Consider the following 5,781-nt stretch of genomic DNA (forward strand, 5'->3'; position numbering starts at 1 on the left):
ATTTGTAGCTGTTGACTTTTAATTCTTTTTTTTTACAAACTCCTTTTTAAACCACTTGAAGGCCAGGCCTCGCCTGCCGATACCACCTCCCCGGCCACACCCCTGAACATGCACAATGTTCATTGGCAAGTGGCAAAACTACCAATGACTTAATGAATGCAGACGGAGCCTTTGTTTTCTTGTCGCACAATAAGCCCACCAGGGCACTTACCCATGATCCCTCAGCTTTGCTGCATCTGATTTGCATGCAATAAATTGCTTGGGGAAGATGCTGTTTTCGGGTTAAAGATTTGTAAATTTTAACAGTAAATATTTGTTTTGATAGTTGTGATAGTATCATAAGATATATAATACACACCTGAATGAAAATATAAGAAAATAAAAAAATAAAATGAAGGTTGCCATATGGTGGGAGGTGACCTCGTACACCCTGCCGTTTTCTCAGAGAGAGAAATGTTAAAAAGGGCTTGTGCTGTTTTCAGCACATCACGGGCTCCTGTTTGGGGCCTGTGGTGCAGAATCGATAGCAAGAGATTTTGAAAGCATAATTTTTATAAATTGGACTGCCTGTGGTCATTATTCTGGGCGTCCTCACTACTATGGTAAAAGATAGACTTAAAGAGGAAGTAAACCCTTCCAAAAAACTTGGACCTATAGGTAAGCCTAGATTAAGGCTTACCTGTAGGTCCAAGCAATATCTCCTAAACCTATATGGTTTAGGAGATATTTGCCCGAAAATGGGCACCGCTGTCTACGGCGCATGCGCCGTAGACAGCGGCGCGCATGCGCACTAAATGCGGCAAATCCAAGAATGGATTTGCCAAATTTGTCGACTCCCGTGCGCATGCGCGGGAGTGACGTCATCGCGGCTTCGCCGTATGACAGCGGCGGAGCTGCGAGGCGCGACTCCCGTGCGCATGCGCGGGAGTGACGTCATCGCGGTTGCGCCGCTGTGATTCGTCGGAGCTGCGAGACGCCACAAGCAACATGGATGCGGCGGACTACAGGGGACAGCGGCGACTTCGCTGGCTCCTGTGTCAGGTAAGTGACACATAATGAGCTACTATGCGATGCATAGTAGTCCATTATGCTTTACCTTTGCAGGGAAAAAAAGAGGAAGTAAACCCATCAGGGTTTACTTCCTCTTTAAACTGACATGGGGAAAAATCTTCTGATGATCTCATGAGTTTAATGCACAAAGCAAGTTTGAAAATTAAAAAAAAAACGCATTTTTCTTAGTTTCTGTAATAAAATTTTGCAAAATTATTAATTTTTCTTCATAAATTTTGGCCACAATTTATACGGCTACATATCTTTGGTAAAAATAACCAAAATTAGTGGATATTATTTGGTCTTTGTGAAAGTTAGAAAGTCTACAAGCTATGGTGCAAATCATAAAAAATTGATCACACCTAATGTACTGGTGGCCTATCTCAATTCTTGCAACCCGGACAAGCCAGGAAAGTACAAATATCCCCCAAATGACCCCTTTTTTAAAAGTAGACATTCCAAGGTATTTAGTAAGATGCATGGTGAGGTTTTTGATGTTGTCATTTTTTTCCCACAATTCTTTGCAAAATGAAGATTTTTTTTTTTTTCAAAAAAATGGCATTATAATAGGTTATTTCTCTCAAATGGCATGTGTATTTTTGAAAAGCCAGAAGCATGTGAAATACACCCAAAAACTCCACCCAGTGCCAAAAAAAAGTGCACACACATAAAGAGTGATAGACCAAAATGTGCAACCGGTGTCACACTGTCGTCCACTAGGGAAGGACCTTACTCTGATCCCCCGGGGCGTTAGGCTCCAGACAGGGACTGAGGTGCATCACATGGATCCATCTGGCTATAACCACTTACTCTGCAGCCGTTCGCTCTCCCTCCTCACACGTGGTCTCTATGTGAGGAGGGAGAGTCGGCAATGAGAGATGATCTCATATGTTTACATTGGACACTCAGATCGAGTACTAAATGGCCATTTAGCTCCATCTGTGATTGGCCGTGTCCAAGGGAAATAAACAGGAGGATGTCCAGGGACGTCCGCCTGGCAATTGGAGTCCGCGCTGTAGCCGTCTTTCAGGTATAGCGTGGATGCCTAGTAGTCATTGACTATATTTAATGTAATTGTTAATACTTGTAAAGTAAAAAAAAAAAAGTACTTGGTCAGAAATGCTAGTGCCAGGTACAATGACACAAGGTAGGCATTTCACCCAGTATAAGAATTTCCCATGGACTAGCCAAAAGACATGTCCAAGAGGTGTGTTCAAGAAAAACAAGTAACGTGACTGAATGCCAGTGAAATTTTGTGAGGTACCACTCCCAAAGTGTTTCACTAGCACCCTGGGATACCACTCCCAGGAGGCACATCATCAGGAGGCCTTTACACCTCCCGGCCTTTGGCTGGACAAATGCAGCCCTTCTCAGCCCTTCCACAAAGGCATTAGCACTTAGGGAGAGTCCTGCCCTCAACCAAGGCAAGCCTGGTAAACTAGGCCAGAATCAACCGAGAAGAAAAGGATCAAACTCACCTTATTAAATCCGGAATTACTAACAGTGCCCCCAGTTGGGAAGGGGAACCAGCATTCTATTCCCAAAAACTAATAAGAACAACCCCCCCCCCCCTCAGTAATCTTAAAATCTCAAGTCTTCAAATTTAGTGTCTTAAGTCTTAAATTTCAAACATAATTGTGGAAAGGCAGACCCTATTTTGACACTTTGATCATCTTGTTCCATGCTCTAAACTTCCAAAATTCCTCTGTACTTTCTTCTCCAAAATGTTTCTTATCTCTCAGATAGTAGGTGTACAAAAAAATGTAAAGAGGAACTGCAGTCTGCTCACATAATTTGTAATAAAAAAACATCTTTGCCATTCTAAAGCTTCCCTCCAACCACTTTGCATATTATTTTATTATTCTATACTTGCCAAATATGCTGCAGAAATCTCCCTCCACTGAGTCTGGCTGCAACCATTTTAACTGTGGGCAGGTAAAGCTGCTGCCTGTTCACTTCCTGGATTTACACAGACACACATCCAGCTCTGCAACTCTCATTAGCCCTCTTATGACTCATCCCTCCTCCCTTCCTGGCAAACTTTCATGAGAGAGAGAGAGAGCTGTGCATGATGTCATAAGCCTAGGCTTTTTAACAGACAATAAACAGGAAGTGGGCTGTATATATATTTACTGGCAGAAAAAAAATGTTTTACTATCCAAAGTTAAAACAACAAGGGCAGAAGGTTTAATAGATGGAAAGTTGAAAAAAAAGACTGAAGTTCAGTTTTAAGCCTAGGCTAACACACACTTCCACTTAAATGTCTTCCTTTTTAAATAAGTGTATGTTCCTTACTTTCCATAGAGCAAGTTTTACAGAGTTGGCTAACAGCCATACTTTCTTGAAATCTTTCTTCGCTTCATAATTAACATTTTTTAAGGTGCAAAGTTCTTCAACTAGTGGTCCTACTTTTCTACAGTGATTCTGGACAAAGCCACAGTTCCAACAAATGTGTATTGGTATTTCCTCCATGAAGCATCCCTCTCTCACACTTCGCGGGCTTCTAATTAATCCTTGGCTATATTGAAAACTGCTTGTTGGCAGGATTTCTCTTACAATACACCAAGCCAGGTGTTTCTGCTCATTAGATAATAGCAAAAATGCTGATAGTTCCCTTATTTCTTTAGTTATTTTGTAAGAAAAGTTTATAATTGGACTAATTATAATTCCTTCTTCTAAGTTTTTTTAATTTTTTAAATTTAATAATCTTTTAAAATCTCAATATCCATATCCACCAACTTAAAATCCCTAAGAATTCTTTCCAATATTATATAATTAAGATTATATAATTTTCTGGGGGTCCACCTCAGAGGTTTTTGTTGGTCTAGGTCTGCCCATTTATATCTTTTAACAAAAAAAACTAACTGATATTTAAGAAAAATATTAATCTGAGCTTCTTTATTTAATAACCTATTAATAATATATGAAAAATATTTTAACTTTGGTTTCTTGCGTTTTATCCTTTCCATCTTTAGTCCCCAAAAAAAGCTAAAACATTTTAACAATCTCTTCAAGATTAAAACTGGTGAAAAAAAGACCATTAATAGATATAAAATAATTGGTAAAATTACTTGTTTAATAATTAATATCTTCCCTTCCATATTTCCCTTCTCAAACCCTATGCTTTCAAAAATCAAATTTCTTTTTTACCCTTTCCAGAAGCGCTTCCCAATTTTTTATATTTTCATTGTTTTCTAAACAAAAACCCTAAAATTTTTACTTCTGATACCCTAGGTATTTTAAGATCTGCTTCTGTATAAAAATCTCCAATTGAAAAAAACTCCAGATTTGTCTAGATTTATTTGGAAACCTGAGACTCCACAAAACCATTCAACAATCCTGAGTGCTCTTTTAAGCCTTTTTGAATTTTTCCCTATTAAGGTTACATCATCCAATCATGTATGCAATTGTTGATACCCACCACTCCCAGGAACAAAAAAGTCTTCTACCACTTTGTCCTTCCTAATTGTATTTAAAAGTGGTTCCATTGTGCATATAAATAGGATCAGGGACAAAGCACACCCTTATTTCACTCCACTTAATAATCTAAATTTCTCTGATAAAAAGCCATTGACTGAGACTGTACTAAAAGCATCCATATATAAACTTCCTGTTTGTTTTAAAAATCTGTCTGGACAGCCCATTTTTCTTAAAACTCTGAATAAAAACTTGTGAGCCACCCTGCCGCAGGCCTTTTTAAAATCTAAGGATGTTAAAGCAATTTTCTGACCTCTTTAATTGAATCAATTAAAGAGAATGGAGGAAATAATGGCAAGTATACAGGGATGCCACCATAAGTTTATGGAATTGTGGTCACCTTGGATCGAATTCTTGAGCACAGACCTGCTGCGATCCTATCGTTGAAAAAGTTAAAGTATATGAGTCGGTCTTGGTCTTGGTCTTGGTCTTGGTCTTGGTCTTGGTTTGTTTGTTTAGCTTGATGGTTGGGAGGGGGATCCCCAGAGGTATGTGTATGTCTGTATATGTCTCTATGTTTTTTTTTTCTTCTCTTGCTTTATTTTTTTCTCTTCTTCTTTATGGGGCTGATATCTGCACATGAGGAACATTCATTAGCACAATGTAATCATTATTGAAGAACAGGTAAATATACCCATATATATGGGGCGTGGCCGGATGTGAGAGGCAACAGACGTGTTTGTGAAGAGCTCCGGGAATCCTGCACTCCATCCTTTGCCATCTCGGCTTTTACTGGCCCAAAATCATCGCTCCAACTCTGCAATCTGTTCCTCTCTGTCCCCTCCAGAGCCCTGAGGTGAAATTGGGAAGAATTTTGGTCGAGGGGGACCGCGCACCGCTCGGGCCTGCATTCGCCGCCATCTTGCGGATCTCCTGCATCGAATCGCTCCAGGCCTGGGGTAAGAGACTGCCATCCATCCAGTTACCAGTGCCCCTCTCTCCCTCCTGCCTGCCTGCCGAAATCGCGGACCTCCTGGGCCGCTGGACGCGCTCGTGGCGGCCGCGGCCTAGTGAGACCTGCCGGACACCGCTGTTTCCTGCACGGCTGCCCTGCGGAAGTGTGTCGCGGCCGGCCAAGCCCTAAATTGAGCTCGGGGATCCTTCGGCCTGCATCTACCTTCTCCTCCACTAGCCTTCCTGTAGTGACTGAGTGTGCTGAACCGAGGGGGCTGCAGGGTGTGCACTGTGGCCTGGTGTCTCCCTCCCCAACGTCCGTTCTGCCCCCCCTGCCTGCGGCCTTCCCTGACCACTCTA

At 41.4% G+C, this 5,781-nt stretch overlaps 1 non-coding gene across 1 annotated transcript; it reads left to right on the top strand.

Moving 5' to 3' along the window:
• Positions 1–458: 458 nt before the first annotated feature.
• On the top strand, positions 459–593 carry LOC143986282 (U11 spliceosomal RNA). The gene has a single exon (XR_013276491.1). It is a non-coding gene; the product is annotated as a U11 spliceosomal RNA (small nuclear RNA).
• The last annotated feature ends 5,188 nt before the right edge of the window (positions 594–5,781 follow it).

This window comes from Lithobates pipiens, unplaced genomic scaffold (genome assembly GCF_037356315.1).
Source record: "Lithobates pipiens isolate NorthernLeopardFrog02 unplaced genomic scaffold, aLitPip1_a1.2 Scaffold_16, whole genome shotgun sequence".
NCBI lineage: Eukaryota > Metazoa > Chordata > Amphibia > Anura > Ranidae > Lithobates > Lithobates pipiens.